The following is a 20,422-nucleotide window of genomic DNA, read 5'->3' on the forward strand; positions in this document are numbered from 1 at the left end:
GTATGAAGGTCACGGTAGGGTCGGTGCTCCTATGAGAATCTAATGCCACCATGGATCTAACAGGAGGCTGAGCTCAGGCAGTAAAGCTCACCTCCTGCTGTGCGGCCCAGTTCCTAACAGGCCATGGACCAGTCCTCGGTCCGGAGGTTGGGGTCCTCTGATCTAGGTGATGTTGTGCTTGGAAAGAGCCCTTGGGAAGATCAGGAGACTGGGTGCTTCTCCAGTCCTGCCACAGTGGGGAAGAGACCGGGCCTCCCAGGTCTCTTCTACCTGTTATGCACTGTGAGTGAGACTCTGCCTTGTCGTCTCCTGTCTAGAGGGAGGGAGGATGACTCCTGGGGAGAGTGTAGTCATCCTCAGACCCCCAGAATCCAATGACCACAATTCACTGTCTGGGAGTCAGTAGCTTCCTAAGGGTCCAGATATCTGGCATTTATTTTCTCTTGGAGGACTGGGCAAGTTTGCAGTTTCTCCCCCAGACTTTAAAGAATAGATTTTCTTGGAGCCACGCAGCACGAGCGAAGCTCAGACCCCAATTAAAGCTGTGTCTGGCTGTGGTGGCAGCGGCTTTCCTGCGGCTCGAGGGCTGGGGGCTTGGAAGAAAGTGAACTTGTGCAAAGTTGGTCTGGTTGCATGCATGGCTTCCAACACCCACGTTTTCCTCAAGGCTGAGTTGGTGGGCATTTATTTTCCATCGTAAGATTAGTTAGAGAACCCAGATGGTTTTCTGATTTGCCAAAAGCATGCATTCAAGATTTAAAAAAAAACACCCAAGTGCACTACTTTAGTAGTCATTTGGAACGTTATAATTTTTCCCCGTTTACAGATACAGAAAATATGCAACTCAGTGAATGTGAAAGTCTCTCTTGGGCAAACCCTGCCTCCCATCACAGGAGAATTTAATCTCCTAGGAAACATATCTGGACATGTACCTCTAAGTATTTATTCGGATGCAAGAATTCAGAATATGTGCTGAATTTAAACTCTGACACACAGGGACTGAGGTTTGCTGCTGAAAATACCCAGCGTTTTGTCAAGATGAAGTCATTTTCTTTTTTCTGTCAGCAGGTGATGGGAAAAAACTTAGACATCAAGGCTGATTAGAGAATGTCATTTCAAGTTTATTCTTGGGTATGAGTGAGGGTGTAAGCCTTGGTTTGGGGCTATTTCCTTCCAGGAATGTATTACTTTGCTTGCATTCTCACTTGTAATGCTTTTGAGAAACATGGCTGTTTGAAGAAGAGAGTACTTTGTATCTCTGCCCTCATTTTACAGATCAGGAAACTGAGGCTCAAGAAGGGGATTTGACTTTTGCACACAGTTAGTTCATGGCAGAAGTGAGATCAGACTCCAGAAATCTAATGTCCAAGTCTTGGGAATTTCTCTGCACCCTGAGATGTCTCCTGATTGATTTCCTGACACAGAATGAATGTCCTGCTTCTTAGTCATGATAATTCACTCATGTCATGTCCTTATGAAAATTCCCAATGATAATGCACATGTTAAAGCAATGTAAAAGTTTTGCATTTGCAATTTTAAACTTTCTTCCAATGCAAGGAAAATCATGCTTTCTTTATAAGATGTTAGACTTCAAAATACACTTAATTTGATTGTAGGCATAGCTTTCTCTGATCGACTCAGAGAAATATTATTGTCATGCAAAGGCCGTGTAGTACTGCTGTGGTTTTTGCTGTGTGAACTTAAAAAAGGGAATCTTGGTTTCTATCCATCTTAGTCAACTGACGTGGGGGTTGATTCTCTGGTCTTTATACCAGCTTACATTCAGTCGTATTAACTGTAGGAAAATGCAAACAGGCTTATGGTCCTTTAGTTTTATTTTGTACTTCTGCTTTCCTCTATAATGCAGCAATTTAAAGAACGGAACAAATAAATGGAAGATATGGAAATGTGGTTAAACTGTTGGCTCAGAATAATAGAACCCTTTCATGTTCTCTCCAGAACTCCCTATTCATGTATCATGATGCCAAGTTTTGGCAAATAAGCCAAGTTTGGATTAAGTTACAGCCAAGTATGTTGCCTTTGCCCATTCAATTTATTCTTGGCAAACTTCAGAGAGTATTTATAATAAAGTCCCATTTCGAACATTCTAGTGCCCCAGTGGAGTTCTAATAACACTGGGTATTTATTTAATGTCTAACTCTAGGAGTTCAAAGCACTTTACAGACATTCCTTGACTGATCTTAATATCCCTGCAAGATTTTACAGATTGGAAAAGTCAATTGAGGCATGGAGACTTGCTTGAGATCACCCAGGAAGACCATGGGATCCCCTAAATTAATCACATACCTCCTGACACTTAGAAGTTTCTGTGCCTTAGATGGTGAAGCATTCCCAACCTCTTATCTAAATGTTGTTGAATGGAGAGTATTTGTTTATTTCTCCATGGAGATCTTTAATTAAGGAAAGTAGAAACCCCACAAACACCTCTGTTTATGTGTCATAGAATTAATTGGGCAATATCTCTTAAAAACTTTGATTCCTTGGCAATGAAGTTAACATTTTGGTAGTTAGAGAACAAACAGTTGGGAGTGTGTCCCATTTAGATGAAACAATGGTAGTGATTTTTCCATGGCTTCCAGAGAAGATTCTCAATAGCTTAGGGTGTGTGTGTGCGGAGGGGAGCAGGCAGGGCAGGGGGAGCTGGGGAGGTTGGGTGGGATCACACAGCTGCAGAGTGGGGAGGTGGCATCAAAGAAAAGTGTTCAAGTATCTCTGTGGTGTCTTCCACCACCCAAAAGACATCACCATTCGTCTCTCTGTGATTCTGGGGCACTGGCTATAAGATAGTGACTTAGCACTCTGGGGACATGCTTTGTATTTGCCAGGTTAAGCTTTATATTGTGCCTGAGATGGAAAAGACACCACATTGAGCTTGCTGCAGATGACTAAAAGAAAGAGGTAGAGTTTGAAGCCCGAGTGCTTGATGGCAACCTGAGTCCTGGTCAAGACGTTTTCCTATGTCTCTCATGCGAGGAAGTAGTGATGATTTTGCCAATTGCTTCTCTGAAGCACGTGTGGAAAGGCCATTTCAAGGGCTTCTCCCAATAATTGCAGAGGTGGCATCTGCTCCAACAGTCCTGGCCTGGGTTTGGGGAACACATAAAAGAAAAGGCTCTTGTCTCTACAACCTGTTTATTTTACAACCGCCATATGGTCCGAGGTCTTCTCTGAGATTGTTTGTCGGAGCCAGAATTGAAGCTTGCCCTACCATTTCCCATGTTCTTCCTTCTCTAACATCTGGGGACCTAAATGCGGGATCACGCTGCAGCTGGGGTTGTTCTCTGCAGCACATGGAGAGGCATCTAGGGTGCACTCAATGCAGACCCTGGAGCTGGACTGAGTTTAATCATTGGAGACACTCAGCAGCTGTGTGACGGGGCATGAGCCACTTACTTCTTTGCACCTCAGTTTCCTCATCTGTAAAATGGCAATAATACTACTAATGGTATCTGCTTCATGAAGATGAAATGGACTGATAATATTAAACTCTTAATACTGTGCTTGGCATATAATTAGTGCCTTATTGGTTTAGTAGCTATATTATTATTCCCATGAACTGTCCAGATTCTCTTTCTCTCCTGGAAACAGATGGAAAGATTGACAATAAAACAAACATAGGTGGGGGCCTATGCATAGGGGGATCATTAGCACTGAGAGTTGACAGGGACAACCTCCATGGCCGAGCCTGCTGAGAAACTTTTTTTTTTTTTTTTGAGACGGAGTCTCGCTCTTTTGCCCAGGCTGGAGTGCAGTGACACGATCTCGGCTCACTGCAACCTCCATCTCCCTAGTTCAAGTGATTCTGCTGCCTCAGCCTCCTGAGTATCTGGGACTACAGGCGCCCACCACCATTCCCAGCTAACTTTTGGATTTTTAGTAGAGATAGAGTTTCACCACGTTGACCAGGCTGGTCTCAAACTCCTGACCTCAGGTGATCCACTTGCCTTGGCCTTCCAAAGTGCTTGGTTTACAGGCATGAGCCACCGCAGTTGGCCCTGATAAGGAACTTTTGCTGGATGAAATGCACACAGGACAACACAGCTGAGGCCGCAGAAGGCAGCACATTTTTCCCCAGGGATCCGTGAGGGCTGTGGCTGTTGGAAGTGGGTGTTTCGGGGAACTTCCTGAGACTCTAGCCTGGGGATGCAGAGCTCCAGTTGAGAGTGGGCCAAAGTGAAGACGCCTCTTGGCATCCCTTTGCTCTGGCAGAGCAGTGACCCCCAGAGAAGGCCAAGTTAGGCAGGGGGGCAGCCCAAAGACTTCTTGATGTGGAGTTTATCTCTAGGGAGCTTCTCCTGGCCACAGCAGCAGCAGGTGACTTCCCTGAGCACTTTCGTGACCCACAGTTTCCTTCTGGGTGGGAAAAGGCACTCCCTCAATTTGGAGAGCGTGGTGCCAGAAAGAGGGCTAGCTAAAGTCTCCCAGACACTAGAGTGGTGGCCTGGCTAAACGGACAGCCAGACGTGGACAAGGAGGGGTTGGTGTGAGGGTTTCACTTGCCGGAGAAGGCATCGGCAGGGAGCTTCTGACCAAGGGGCTGACAAAGTTCTGCTCACCATTGGGTTGCTGAGACCCGACCGGCCTCCAGCTGGAAGTCTAGAGCAGGGGTAGGGGGCAGGAAACAGCAAATGTACCCGGAAAGAAGAGGACCCTCAGAGTTGCTCACGCTGTTTTTGGTTAGACAGTATCCTGTGACTGACCCAAGGCAACACGCTTATCTGTGACAAGATTCTGCAACATTAAAGAAGGAGATTAACTTATATCACAGCCAACAGGAGAAAACAGATTTAAACACATTTACTACTGGAAACAGGAGGAAAACTTCAACATCATCTTCTTCCCCTTTTATAGATTCTGTACAGTAAGAGATGAACTATAAGACAGGGATGAAAAAGGAAGTGGCAGACTTATGGAAAATTGGGAAGAGAAAAATAAGTCTGTAACAGAATTTAAAACGGGATTAGAAAAAGTCAAAGTCAATCAAACTTCAAAAAATTGGATCAGTCAATCTGTAAAAGCTCTTCTAAGTTAAAATGAAATGGTAAAGAAATGAAGAATATTAGAAAAAATATAATAGCTATTGATAAGACATAATGGTTTCAAAGTACTTATAATTTCTGTTCCTAAAGAAAAATATCTAACAAAGGAAGAAAGCTCTTCAATCAGACCATAGAAGTGATCTGCCTTGGACTTTAAAGCTAAAACCAAATAAAAACAACAGCAAAGCACTCTGAATTGACATTGATAAAAAGAGATTTGCCAGAAATAAGTAGTCGTGGCAGATAATTTCTTGGCTTTTAAGAAATTACTTAAAATGGAAAAATAAGTTAGGAGAGCGAGGATTTTAAGAATATGATTAATAAGCTTGAATTGAGAGCTAAGAGTCAACTGGTATGGTCTACAAAGGAAGACTCCAGCATCTTCTTACGTTCTCATGGGATAGTTACAAAAATTGACTGTATATTTAACTATTTTTAAAAATTCAATAAATTTCTAAGAGCAGAAATAGTACCATCCACATTCTTTGACCACAGTGCAATAAAACTAGAGTTAAATAATGAAGATATAAACAGGAAACTGCAGGCACTGGAAAATTAAAACAAAGCAAAACAAAACATTTCTAAATAACTGCTGGGTCAAAGATGAAATCAAAACCACAACTGTAAACTATTTAAATGTATTTATGCAAAAGTTTAGCTTCAGCAATGCATATTACAGCATTGACTGCAGCAGTGAAAAAAATGGAACATCCAAAATACTGAACACAAGGAGCTAGTGAAAACATCAGGACGCACCCTTGCCATGGAACACTCTGTGGCCATTAAAACATCTTTATGGGCACGGCAAGATGCTTGGGATATGTCTCACATAAAGGAACTGTAGATACAGAGTCATTCCACTTTTTCAACTGTGGTTATGTTTTATCTGTGGGTGGTAGGGAAATATACATTTTTTCTTTTTGCTTGTGGCTATTTTCTACTTTGTCTTGATGGGTATTAACTACGGATCAAAATCAACAAACACGGAAAAAGGGGAGAAGGCCAGGGTGGAGAGATGATATATGTAATGGCCAAGGGAAACACCCAATTACTGTAGATGGGTCCCTGAGGGTGTGGAATTCACTGCAGCAGGCTCTGCCTGTCTGTATATAATCTTCAGAAAACATGTCCTTCATAGACACCCACTTAAATATAGTTTCATTAGCAACGTTATGAATTTCCCATTAATAGACCCCAGTTGACGATCTCCACCATTTGCACGGTTACTGCAACCCACTTACTAATTAGTAATGGTTTAGGGATCCTGAACTGAGTTGGTAATGTTTACTTTTATTTCCAGAAGTGGGTGGCATGTATAAACAAGACGAGTTCCTCTGAGCCAAGATTCTGAGTGATGGCTGCAGGGTACAATCACCCCTGATACCCCAAAGCACACCTTGGTCCAGAATCTATTTGCCAGGGATTCCACTGGATGATTAGGTGATTCAGATACATGAAGCTGGATGCCTTCCTCCCAACTTTATTATAATGATCCTTGGATTGGGTAGAACGTATCCAAGACTTCTGCTGTCAACACACAAGTGAATTATCCATCACATGGCATCTGCTGCCCAGACAGCCCACTCTGCCTGGACCTAAAGGGCTGAGCCAGGAGTGATGGGGCCCATCGGAATCTCTATCCCACAATTTGTACCCAAGACCCGATGAATCTCATTGGTCTTTATTGGGTGTTTGGATGGAGAAGTGACGTAAATGTGGACCAGGGGAAGCTGTGAGTTCATTGAGGGGAGATCACTAGACTGCCAGTGAGGTCATTCCACAGGGTCGTAGAGGGTGAGTGATGAGAGGTGATGGTGGGAGGGAAGAGGGAGCCAGCACAGGAGAGGGGAATCTGGGAAGTCCCTCCAGAGGCCCCCTCTGCACTTCCTGCCATTGAGCTCCTCTGCCAGCCCAACAATCCCCCCTTTAGTCTCTTTGGGATTCTGTTACAGGCAACCAAGCAATTAACAGTCAGGCCAGTTACCTTGTGCTTGATATTTAAGAAACTCAGCTTCCACATTTGGAAAACAAAGCAATGTGAAACAGCTTTAAAACATAAGTGAGACTTTAATCATATTCACATTTTCTTCTTCAAAATGTAACAGCCTGCAAACCTTATAGACAAATTGGACAAAAAGCTTCTACAAACCAAAAAACAAGTAATAACAGGATAAACATATGGGTTTACACAGTTTAAAAATTATTTGCAGAACTTGATCTCAATGAATATAGAGATAATGAAGCAGTTGCAGGGAAAGTGTTGTCATGAACTAGAAATGCTAAACACCAAAAGCATTTAATTAAGAGCCATAATACATACGAGGCAGCAGTGTGAACTGCAGAATGATTGGCCATTCCTAAAAAGAAGTGAAAAATGACTGCATTAAGGTAAACAAGATTACTTCGGATGCGATTGCCAGAACCGCCATCTAGTGTTCCCAGATTTAGCAAATAAATACACAAGACATCTGGGTAAATTTGAATTTCAGATAACCATTGACCAACTTTTTTTAGGGTAAGCATATCCCAAATATTGCATGAAATATACTAATTTTTTTTGTTACTGCTGATCTAGAATTCAAATTTAACTGGATGTCCTATATTTTATCCAGCACCCCTACCTGCATCTCAAGAATGGCTTAATGAATTTTAAAAAGTATTAGGTTGGTACAAAAGTTATTACGGTTTCTGTCATTGCTTTTAATGGTAGAAATTGCAATTACTTTTGCACCAGCCAATAATATTCATGAAATTGCATTCAGCTCTCTCTCACTTAGGAAATTCTTGACCTTCACAACTCTGTTTCATCTAATCCCTTTCCATTAAAAAGATATCCTTAGCAATGTGCTTTGTGTCAAGAGAGTTGCAATTCTGTTCATGTAGTGTGCCTGGTACTGCAAATGGTGCTGGTATGTTGCACACACAATATTTTCAATCCAGCTTCTAAAAGGTGTTGAGAAATGTTTGTTACTGCTGGTATATTTCCTTAGGAAGCAGGATACCAGGACATCTTGAGGGGTGGATAGGCAAAGTGGAAACCTGGTAACTAATCTCTCATCCCAAAACCAAAAAAAAAAAAAAAAAAAAAAATCTAAAAACAATCATTGGGAAGATTATTTAATATATGTATTAAAAACAAAAGCCATTTCCAATGCATTTGTTGGTGTTTGATCCCATGTAGTGGAGGCCTTAGTAACTGGCTCCTTCCTGAGCTTTCTGGGACTTGTGAAGATCTCATGTGTATGTTCCTATGGGAACTTTGACCCCTGGGGACATCTATATAGCGAGAAAACTTAGTGGCGTTAACATTTCTAAAAGGTTCTAGAGTTATTTTATGCAAAGACTTTGTTTCACCTTCAGCTCCTTTCTCCACTGTGCCCTGAGCTGAGGGGACTAAGAAGTGCCAGCCAGGACTCTGGGTCTGAGAGATGCTGCCTGTATGGGAACTTGTGCTCTGCTGTGTGGACAAAAGGCCACCATGAAGCATGCTTCTGGAGGTAGAGTGAAGTGGAGGTGGGGGCTCAGCTTGGAGGTCGGGACCTGCTCGTTGCATCCCTTCTGTGCCTCCACTCCTATGGAACTGTGTGACCCAGGGAGAGATGATTAACTGTCCCCGGCCTCAGGTGTAAGATGCCCAGTTGGGTGCTGCCAACACACCTGTCAACCTCACCCTATCCCACAGCCAGTAGCTGATGCACCTCCACGTCCTTCTGCTTGCCATCTGAGGTCACTCTTTTGTAAAACCAAAAACTGCTTAGTCATAGAAATAAAATGCAAGTTCCAGTCTCTCCTCATGCTGGACTCGGATCACTGCTGCTCAGGCTGCTGCAAGGGAGCCAGGGTGGGAGAGAGGCTGGCCAGTCTGTGCTGTCCACTTCCTGGAGGTTCATGCTGGATGTTCCCTCCCCTGGGACCTTGCCTGTCCTGCACCTGGCTACAGATGCTGGGCCCACAACCAGATGGCAGGGAGCACAGCCAACTGGCATCAGGGTCGAGATTAAAACCCATCTCCTGGTTCCTGGGCCAGTGTCACTGGGAAACGGGCTCAGAGGGAGGAGTCAGAAGGAGAGATCCACACCAGCTCTCTCTCTCCCTTTCTCTCTCTGCCATCTTGCCTCTCTCTTCCCCTTTCCTCTGGTGCTAAGAAAGCTTTGTAACTCCCACAGGATGACACTGCTCAGAGGAATCACAGGCTTGGGGGCTTCCAGATTTGTTCCCAGAACTCCACTTTTGAGCCCCATGAGTGCCTGGGATTTGGGAGTCAGGAATTTTTAAACCACCTGGGTCATTGTGGGATACCAGCGAGTTAGAAATTTAGTTATGTTGTGTTCATAGCTCAGAAAGCAGAGTCCTTTGAGCTGCAACTCCCGTTGTCCAACCTCTGGGAGCAGTCCTAAGGTGGGGGCACCCGCAGCACACCCTGCTCCTGATGCTTGCCCAGTCCCCCCAAGCCTACTCTGCAGGGCAAGGACTGGGATGAGTTGGGCTAAGCAGGGCTCCCACTGTTGGATTACTGATGGAGGGTGTCCAGGTTCTTGGCGTTTTGAACAAAGATTTGGACAAAATGCACAAACAAAGCAAGGACAGAATGAAGAAGCAAAGGCAGAGATTTGTTGAAAATGAAAGTACACTCCACAGGGTGGGAGCAGGCCCGAACGCAGGGGCTCAAGAGCCCTGTTACAGAATTTTTGGGGATTTAAATACCCTCTAGAGGTTTCCATTGGTTACTTGGTGCACACCCTATGTAAATGAAGAGGATGAAATAAAGTTACAAAATCATTGACTCAGTGTACGCTGTATGCAAATGGAGAAGGTATTTCCTGTCATAGCTGATGTGTTTCCATTTGATTTAGTTCTAGGAAGTCAGCGTGAATCGGCTTTGTGTTCCCTGCCTCCAGACCCTATTTTCCTGCCTCATTTGGGAGAAGATTCTAATCCAGATCCTGTGGCTCTTCACGCGAACAGAACCAGCTCCACACAGAGACCCCAGAAACCTGCAGATGGTGCAGTCTCGGGAAAGTTTTGTGAACACATGGTGAGAAAATATCAGTGCCAGAGAAATAAGTGGGTGAAAGACTCTGTGAGTTTTGGTGATATTATGATATGGTTTTGATTTACTGGTATTGACTGAAAATAAAAGAGGGCACAGATCTTTTCTGAAAGTGAATTTTACTTTTGTCTCCGTGGACTTGAGAAAAAGAAAGTCACTACAGAGACACTCGCATCTGCCCAATCCTGGGAAGCAAGAACCTATAACACTGCGTTGGCCCTGCTTCAAAAACGAAACAAAGCAACTTCATAAATCCTGGGGCTTGGGCTGGTGCTTGTCATAGGAGGAACCATGCTGCCCCCTCTAAGATGTGCAAGGCTCTGGGACAATGTGCTGGGGGCTTAATCTAACCTGAGAGGTGGGCAGGGCCAATCACCTGCCTCAGTCTTGCAGCTGAGCCTAGGTGCAGAGGGGACCCTACCTCCCTGAGGCCATGCTTGCCAGTAACTGGCAGAGCTGGGATTTAACTCTGAGTGTCTATCTCCAAAACATTCTCCTTGTCTAAATTAGGGAGAAAGAGGCAAACCAGTGTCACGTAAACACTGTGTGCCCCTCTTCAGTTTCCAAATCTTTCTTCCTGTGAATCCTTTCCAGTTTGAGACCCAACAGGCAAGCTCTCTCCGACCTTCCTCCCTGTGAGAATCCGCTGTCATTTCCTGTGCATGGACAGGGCCTGATAACTCACTGCTGTGGCCTCCAGGTGGTAAAGAGCATGGGGTTTAGGGAGTCTGTAAGAGCAAGTGTTTCAACCCCAGTTCTTTCTCTACATAGGGTGATGGCCAAACTCTCTAAGCTCTCTGTAAAGTGGAGACCATAGCATCTACTTTTTTTTGGATTGCTGTAAGGATTAAGTGAGAAAATTCTGTAAACTTAGTAGCATGAAACCTGGCACATAGAAGGAATCCACTATTTAATAGCTATTATAATAGATTAACAATATTCATGTATTTTGCCATTATTTTGCCTCAACTTGACTTTTGTATTTTAAGCCTTTCTCCTCTACCAGGATTAAAAGACCTTCTGTATCTGACCCTCATGTAGCAGCAAGCATGTGTGACTGGAAGGACCCCACTATCACTCTTTGAATGAGGCTGGTCCCATGGCGATAGTCAAATGGCTGGTGCGGCCCAGTCACTGCCCTGGCACTACCCTGTTGTAGCAAATGCTGGCTGATGCACTGTTCTGGTACATTCCTGCTGGAATGTCAGAGTGTCAGAGTGGTGGACAGTCCAGGGTGTCTCCCCTCCTTCAGCTGCCTCTCTGTGCCTTGTAAGATGAAGACACCAGAAGCCTGCCTACCGTGGCTGCAGGAAACCTAGTTCCAGAAAAGAGTTTTTGAACCAAGTGCCCTTCTCCTCCTTGAATAAATCCTCTTTGTCTAACCTTTCTGGTAAGATATTAAATGCTGGTTTTGTGCTTGCATGTGTGTTTTTATTAGTGGTTAATTTTTGACATGGTAGATCCTCTTTTCTGGTATTCTGGAAGTTATACCTTTGCGCCCTATGTTCCTGCCCCTAGTAAAAGATTCTCTGGAAACAAATTGCATCCTTGCTTTTAGTATTTGAAATGCTTGATATGAGCTGTCTCCTCCCAAATCTAAGTCAATTATGATCCCAACCTTGAGCCCTCAGGACAGGAGAAAGTCCGTGGGTGTCCTCACCTGCAGCAGTCTCTGCCAAGGAGATGCATCTGGCCAGCCCTGGCCTCCTGCCCTCTGAATGAGAGATCCTCTGCCAGCCCTAGCCTCCCGCTGGAGTCTCCACCCAGACATCCACGGGGACGAGGGTGGCCAGCCTCCTACCAACCGCACCCCTGCCTCCCTTGCTCATGCTGAGTTATCACGGACTGAGCCCCTGGTGCTGGAATTTCCTGTGTGCAAATGGCCTTGGTGTCATCCTCCTCTTCCTATGTTCTGGGCGTGTCCCAGGGCAGTGGGGCATTCGCTTTGGCCTCCCTGCCCACGTTGCCCTGCAGTCTTCCTCAGCCTACCATCCACTCAGTGGCTCCAGCCAGAGGCCTTAGAACAAACCGTGGTCCCCTCTGTTCCTCACACCCTGCATCCACGCCCAGATGGACCTTGTGCCCTTCCATCTTTCTCCATGTGCCCGGGATCCCCGTTCTACTATATCCTGTCCCCTCATGACAGCCAGGTGATGCTTTGCAACAAAACCCATTATCTACCCCCACTCCCCAAAGCCCTCCAAAACCTCAGCATTGCATTAAGATAAAATCCCAACTCCTTGCTAAATCCTGTAACTTTGGGCCCCCGCCCCCTTATCTGAACATCCCACGGGCCCCTCTTCTCACTCTTTCTGTTTTGAACCTGCTGACTTTCTCTTTATTATTGACCACATCCAGCTGTTTCCTGCCCTGGGATCTGTGCTCACGAGACTGGTGGTCTGTCTGCCTCAGCTCTCCCTCCAACGAGCAGGAGCCCTCTTCTCTGCTTCATTCCTTAGTGGAGGCTGAGCAGTCCCTCCAGACGGGGCTTCCATGCCCCTGGGTTTTCCACCACTTGGCTCCCATCTTTTTTTCATAGCAGGTAGTGGGTTTGGTCACTGCCTCTCCAGTGAGCCTGGAGGGGCCACGAGGACAGGGCAGACCCCTCCTGCTCATAAGTGGACCCCAGCCTGCACAGAAACTGGCTCCCAGCAGAGCTGGTCGTGATCTGTTGATAAAGACACAGCACCCTCTGTCCCTGGAGGTGTGGCCAGGGCACATCTACCCCACTTTGCTTCTGTCCTTCTCACCACAACACGCTTCTTATCACTGTGCCCCCAGAATGACAGGATAGTGGTGATTGGGAAGGGGCTGAAACACACCTGAGCCGGTGGATGTAGCACTCCACTGTCACACCTCATCTGTGTATGTGTGTGTGTGTGTATGTGTGAGCATGTGTCCATGTGTGTGCATGTGTGTATCCATCTGTGCATGTGAGGGCAGCATTTTTGGCTCTTTAAGTTTGACCTGGAATGTCCACTTTTAAATAACTGATGGCAAAGCCAAGCTGCTTGCAAAAGCAGGACCCGGTCCCAAATGCCAGTGGGGATTAAGAGGAGGTGGGACTTGTGCATCCTGGGTGGATAGGAGTCCTGAGATGTGAACCTGGGGCCTATCTGATGACCGTCCTGAGACCCCAGCCCCACAGCAGCCCCCAGCCCACCTGCCTTCCTCAGTCTGCATGGAAGCTCCTCCATTCCCTCCAGGCTTAAATGGGAAGCCGTTTCCAGACAGGAGGTGGAGAAGGGGAAAGTCAGCCATCCCATCAGCCTTTTCTGGGTACGTGGGGCTTGTCAGTGCTTGGATGGGGTCCCAGGCGGCTGGGGCGTTCTCACCAGGAACTGGCAGTCACAGGGTGGCAGGCAGGGCTGGAAGTCAGGGCAGAAGGCGGGACAGTGCGGGGGCCGGGTCAGAGCCAGGGCAGGCCAGTGCGGTGCCAGCTCACTGCAGGCTCTGCCCAGAAGTGTGTGGCAAAGACAGATTTCAGGTGTGGGTGTCTGGGATGAAGGCAGAAAGCATGGAGAACTCAGATGGAAGATTCTGGAATAGGATTCACAGAGTCGAGGGTCTGGGGGTCTCAGTGTAACTGGTGAGGATAGCAGGGAGGGGGCCTCCCTGGGGATGGGGGTGGGTACAGAGGAGACAGGCCACACCCTGCTGGGCAAGGATGGCTTCCTGTGGGTCACCAGGGAGGTTGCAGGAGAAAATATTACAGAGCTTGCCCAGAATATGCCACCTTGTTTTTGGGGTTTTATGGTGGCAAAGCTAAGTCTGCAAATTGCACTTAGAATAAATACAAAGGTATCTGGTGGCATTTTGTTTCTCTCTCATTGCCAGTCTTCTGGCATCAGGGCTGTTGTGTGTTGATCTGGGACTCCCGGGCCCTGCCTCTGCCCCTGGCCTCGGCCCGCTGGCTTGTGTGGGACCTGAATTTCGGGAGCTGTGTGCTGCGTCCTCCCGCTTCCTTATCTGGCCTGTTCTGCAGGATGGGAGGGCCAGGGGCTGGGAGTGTGTCCCCTCCCACCCTCCCTTGGAGGCTGAGCTTGGTCCTTTCAGGAGCATCAGGGTAGAGCTCCACTGAGATGGAGCCGCTGCTGACTCCTTTTGTGAAATGACCCATAAGCCCCTGACTTCTCTGTCCTGAGAATTTGGGTTCTTACTTTTCCAGGCTCATTTAAAAGGAGGCACGGTGGCAATTCAGCTTATTATGGAGACTCTTTACTGCAGCAAACACACTTGCTCTTTCTCTTCTAGTTTCCTCATCTGTAAAAACAATCACAATTGTCCCCGACACATCTCCACCGAGAGTTCCTGAATGCCGTGGGAATAGTGTGCTGTTAGGGGAATTATTCTGGTTTCCAGGGCGATGTGTGTGCTGAGAGGGCCCTGAAATGGTGGTTGGGAGTGGGGAGGGGTGGGAAGGATGTGGAGGAGGCACCCAATTTCTCAGGAACTGGTGCTTCTCCCTGCCCTCCCTCCCATGGGAGGAAGCAGCCGAAACTTGATAAGGGTTGTATTGCTTTTACCAATAAAGGGTTTCTCCTGCCGCCGCAGGCGGGGTCTGTCGTGGCTCTGCAGACATCGCACACACTCCTTCTTCGCTGGGCCCTGCAGGGACTCAGGAGACAGGGCAGTGGTGGACGCTGTGCCTGCAGAAAGGACCCTGTCCCTGCCCACGGAATTGCTGTGATGAGGATGCTCCGCTGGGGGACCCCTGGTCGTGAGTCCAGGATAAAAGAATGTCTTGTTCTCAAGTGGAGAGGGCCCCAGAACACGGATTTGAGGTGGAGCATTTTGAATTGGCTTGAATCCAAATGATTGCTTACTCCAAAATATGACCTGTGTTCTCCTGACAGAAATGCACACAGGGCAAATCAAGCCGCCCAGACGCTGCTGGGGGGCAAGCGCAACTGGCAAGGGGCGGTCCACTCAGGTCCCATGCCATGGTGCATTTTCATGGGCCGGGGAGTTATAGGATATTCTACCTGGGTAAAAGTATTCTTCACACTCAGAAAGCAATTGTGTAGCCCTTTAGAGCTCACTCGTGTCAGGTGCAATGCAACTAGCTATGTACCTGTCCACTCCTGTTGCCACTTGCAGATTCCCTGAGGGCAAGGACTGGGCATCTCCTCCCTCCCTCCCTCCATCCCTGTCTCCCTCGTCTTCTTCTTCTTTTTTTTTTTTTAGACAAGACAAGGTGTTGCTCTTGCTCTGTTGTACAGGTTGGTGTGCAGTGGCACCATCATGGCTCACTGCAGCCTCAACCACCCGGGCTCAAGTGATCCTCTCTCCTCAGCCTCCTGAATAGCTGGGACCACAGGCAGGCACCACCATGCCAGGCTAATTTTTAAACTTTTTGTAGAGCCAGGGTCTCACTATGTTGCCCAAGCCGGTCTTGAACTCCTGGGCTCAATCAATCTTCCTGCTTTGACCTCCCAAAGCACTGAGACTGCAGAAGTGGCTTTCTTCTCTCCCTTCCTCCCTCCCTCCCTTCCTCTCCCCCTTCTCTTGCTTACTCCTTCTTTCTTTCAGATCCCCAAAATACAGTTGCTGGAATGTGTAATTGTTTAAAATAGAAAATATATTTATCTTGCTGATTAAAGAGCAATACCCATTTATTGATAATAACTCAGAAATGTAGAAAAGGGAAAAAGAGAAAATAAAAATAATATATAATTCCTCCACCCAAAGGTGGCCACTGAATAGATGTTTGTTTTGACTTATTGAGGCATTCGAAGCATGTTGGTGCATGGTTTTTAGACTACTTTTACACCCATTGTTTAGTCACTTGAACTTTTATGTGTCATAATCTCTCCACATAAGCTTATTTTAATGGTTTGAATGTATTGCAGGACGTGATGGATGAGGCTGTTTTTACTCATATAAAAAACACTGAGAAAAACATCTTTGCAGGGATTTATTTAAATATCAGATTTGCTTGTCTTTTTGAAGACTTTCACAGATAAGGCAAATTATTTCCCTTTGGAATTAAGAAGAAGGAGAATGGCATGGAACGTTTTTCATGGAAAGCAGCCATGTGCTGTGGCTGCTTTGGAATCCAGGCAGTGTGATTTGGGGCTGTGGCTCCCCCACCCGCATCTGCAGCTCACCGCTGCCTTTTGACCTCACCTTTTAGAAGGGCCACAGGCCTATATCAGTATCTCAAATAAGAAGAGAGCTGGGGTGGTGCAGGCCTGGAAATGGTGTCCTGCACAGTTGGAGGAAAGGGAGATGGAGCAGAGAGGACGATCTGCATGGAGATGTAGCCACGACATAACCACAGAAGACACTTCATCTCCTCTACTGCGTCCTCACCCAGTGGGCTAGGTTTTTCTCTTGGCCCGGGCCTTCCTCCTGACTTCTCTGCTCTCATTGAAATGATTTAACATCCTACGTTCACTTTGAATTCATGGTCTCCATTCTGTAAAAGAAAAACAAAAACAAAACTGTCCACCTAAAAGTCACAACTCTAAATTGACCTTCACCTCCAGTCTCTTCCTGTCCCCTGCTGGCCCTGGCATGGCTGCCTCTGGGCTGACTCTCCTCTCCTAGGTGGGGTGGAGGTTCTTGCTTGATGGTTCAGGTGTAGATGGTTTGTGCTCTTTGGTCCCGGCAGATGTCTCAGCCGAAGTTCTCCCCTAAGGCTGATTTTTTATGTCCTCAGGGGCTCCCTGTGGTGTGAGAGAGGTTTGCATCCTAATCCTGGGAACCTGTGTATGGGAGGTTACACGGCAGAGGGAACCAAGCAGGCAGTGGAACTAAGGGTGTCAATCAGCTGACTTTTTTTTTTTTTTTTTTTTTTTTGAGAGGGAGTCTTGCTCTGTCGCCCAGGCTGGAGTGCAGTGGCACAATCTCGGCTCATTGCGATCTCCACCTCTCGGGTTCAAACGATTCCCCTGCCTCAGCCTCTCGAGTAGCTGGGACTACAAGCGCCCGCCACCACGCCTGGCTAATTTTTTTTTATTTTAGTAGAGAGGGGTTTCACCATGTTGGCCAGGATGGTCTCGATCTCCTGACCTCATGACCCATCCGCCTCAGCCTCCCAAAGTGCTGGGACAGCTGAGTTTTTAATAGGAAGTCTACCCCAGACTATCTGGGTGGGCCTGATGTAATCCCCAGTGTTCTTATAATGGAACAGCGACCAAGGAGAGGCAGGTGAGAAGGTCTTGGCCACTGTAGCCGGCTTTGAAGATGGAGGAAGGGGCCACGGACCAGGGAACACAAGTGGCTTCTGGAAGCTGGACAAGGCAAAGAAATAGATTCTCCCCCAGAGCCTCCAGAGGGAACCAGCCCAGCCAGCACATTTGCTTTATCCCATTGAGGCCCATTCCAGGCTTCTGAACCCCAGAACCACCGGGTAATACATGAGCGTTGTTTTAAGCCACTTTGTCTGAGGTCATTGTTGCAGGAGTGACAGGAAATGAATACAGTCTCCCTTAGCTTTCTCTCCTGTGGCTCCTTGGCTGTGGGCACTGCCTCCCCTTGGCCATCTCCTGATCCTGCTCAGCTCCTGCCAGAGGGTTCACCCCCGTGGGGCAGGCTGCTTGAAAGGCCCCCAGGGGGATCCATTTCTACCACAGATTCCACGTCTGGGCCCTGGGGTTCTGCACTTTTGACTCAACCCCAGAGCACAACATGCCCCGACCTGCGTGTGGCCTCCTTCTCACTGCCTCAGGCTCGTCATGTTTTCTCCCACCCAGGGCAAGCATGGGCCCTCGGGCCCTTGACCCTGGGATGCAGCTGTTTCGTGTCCACCACTGAAGAGCCTGAGCAGGTCCTGTCCTGGCTGTGGTGTCCTCCTGTGTACCAGGTCAGGCTCAGGGAGAGAATTTCAGAGATGGCTTTCAACTGCAGACTGTTCCTAGCATGTATGACCTGTGCTGTAACAAGCAAAGCTGGTAAAAAAAAAAAAAAAAAGGAAGATGACCTGGTATAGTGGAGCTCTGGGTATCACTGGCAGCAAAATACCTTCAGCCTCTCAGAAATGGCACCAAATAAAGAGGAGGTGCTTGCCAGGGCCACAGTGAGGGTTTGCGGACAGCCTGGCCACACATTCATTTCCCAGAGGTGAGGCCAATTGGAATTTAGAAGATGCTTATGAAAGGGTTAATTATGCAGGGTTTTTTTTTTTTTTTAAACTAATATTGATGGAAGGCTGTTCCAACTGAACGTATATTAGGAAGATGATGCCTAGATAAACACCAAGTCTGGCTGGGCGCAGTGGCTCACGCCTGTAATCCCGGCACTTTGGGAGGCCGAGGCGGGCGGATCACTTGAGGTCAGGAGTTGGAGACCAGCCTGGCCAACATAGTGAAACCCCGTCTCTACTAAAAAAAATTACAAAGAATTAGCTGGGCGAGGTGGCAGGTGCCTGTAATTCCAGCTACTCAGGAGACTGAGGCAGGAGATCTGCTCGAACCTGGGAGGCTGAGGTTGCAGTGAGCCAAGATCGTGCCGTTGCACTTTAGCCTGGGCAACAAAGCAAGACTCCATTAAAAAAAAAAAAAAGACAAAGTCTAAAGCCATGAACTTACAAGTGCTAGGCTGGGACACTGCAGTCGGGCCCATGGTCAACTTGAGCCTCAAGCCCTTGTCTGTGACATTTCTGCTGTATTTCATGTCACTAGGCCAGGGCAGCCCAACACATCCATGTCCGTGGTGAACTTGCAACTGATATTGGCCCCATCATGCCTGTGCATGGCACACCGTCTCCCCAGATCCTGCCACTCACTTTCCCTGGGGCCCTGTGTCCTGGGCTCCTCAGGGAAGTCACCTGCATCTGCCCTGTGCATCCTGTCCTTAGAGGGAAGGACGGCAGAGCTGTGTGGGCGAGGGAGCCCTGACTTTCTGGAAAGTGAAGTTTGCACACACCTCAGGCCTGCCCCTCGTGTGTAAATATTATAGTCTAACTCTTAGGGAATTATTTGTTTGTCTTTTATAGTTCACGTTTTAAGGGAGTGTTCTGCCTCCTTTATTGGCTGTATGGCTGGAAACAACAGACCTTACATTTTCCTTGAAATTTTGAATCCACTCATCTGTAAATGGTTATAAGATCTACCTACAGGATGCGGGGAATCTCAATTCTACATTTTTAGCTTTAGATTGCATAAAATAAACTTGCGGATTTCAGTTAACCACACTGCATGTTTGCCTCATTGACATTCCTTTCTCCAGCGTCTCTCAGAAGAAAAGGGGTTTCAGGGCTGAAGCGTTGCCCAATGGGACTCAATTAGCAGGGGAAAGCCTTGTCAGTTTTGAAGGGCGGTGGGTGTTGGGGAATGCCTTGTGTCTACAGTCTGCATTCCACCTGGGCAGAGGGAGATTTACAGGACCTGTCAGTCATGACAGTGATTGGAAAGGAGGAATGCTTTCTCTTATCTTGGGTTTGAGCTGAGACACAGGAATCCCACCACCCTGACTGCATTCATGGAAAAGAGGTACAGCTCCTGCCCTCCTGGTCTCTGTCCCCTCCCACTGCCCAGGCACCCCACCAACTCTGTGGATTCCTTTGTGCATTTAGAGTCCTGAAATCCCATCGGGAAGAGACCTCAACAAAGAGTCCCATAGCCTCTGTTTACAGCAGAGGAAAGTGTGGCCCAGGAAGGAAAGGTGACCAGCAGGCAGGACACCCTCACTGAGTCAGCTTCTCATCTGCGACATATCACTTTCTTATATCCTGTGGGATTCTTTGCATTTTATAGACAAGCAAACAAAAAGTCAGGGAGTTGGAGCTGCCTGCCCAAAGTTGAAGGGTAGCTAGCTACTTGTAGGCCCCTCAAATTCATTCATTCATTCATCACACCGTCACTGAGCTCCTGCTTGGGGGCAGTTGGCATGGAGAACAAGGAAGCCTGGAAATCCGTTCTTGAGGAGACAGACAGACGACAGCTCTCCTTGTCTGCAGCCCTCAGTGTGGAGGTTTTCTGGAGTCATGACCCGCGTCTGCTTGTTCTCTCTTCCTCGACAGTCTCCCCTGTGGGGAATGGTTGTCCTCTCTGATGAGTCAGCTCTCAGCGCAAGACAGAATGACCTCCAAGCCCCCATCTCCCTGTATAGGTTTAGCTGCTGTGCAGAGCTCCTTGGCTGCCCAGTAGGGAGTTCCTGCCTAGGATGTGGAAACAGAATGTGTTAGCTTCCCTTCAGACGCGGGGGCACCTGGCCCAGTGCTGAGTATTCAGCAGGCTCCCCTCCCATAACTGTCCCTGGCTTTACTAAGGACAAAGCTGCCACCAACTCACCTGCCTCACTCACCTGGGTCAGGAGCCGCCCTCTGTCTCCCTCATTCCCTGAAGTTAGTCTCATTGATTCTAGT

At 47.4% G+C, this 20,422-nt stretch overlaps 1 long non-coding RNA gene across 1 annotated transcript in view; it reads left to right on the forward strand.

Annotated features, from left to right (window-relative positions):
• The window catches only part of LOC129397319 (uncharacterized), a 101,477-nt gene that overhangs the window by 50,823 nt on the left and 30,232 nt on the right, over positions 1 to 20,422 (forward strand). Inside the window, exon 2 of the long non-coding RNA XR_008624614.1 lies at positions 9,914 to 10,095. This is a non-coding gene — a long non-coding RNA (uncharacterized LOC129397319). The remainder of the gene's footprint in view (positions 1 to 9,913; positions 10,096 to 20,422) is intronic.

Source organism: Pan paniscus, chromosome 13 (genome assembly GCF_029289425.2).
Source record: "Pan paniscus chromosome 13, NHGRI_mPanPan1-v2.0_pri, whole genome shotgun sequence".
In the NCBI taxonomy this organism is placed as follows: domain Eukaryota; kingdom Metazoa; phylum Chordata; class Mammalia; order Primates; family Hominidae; genus Pan; species Pan paniscus.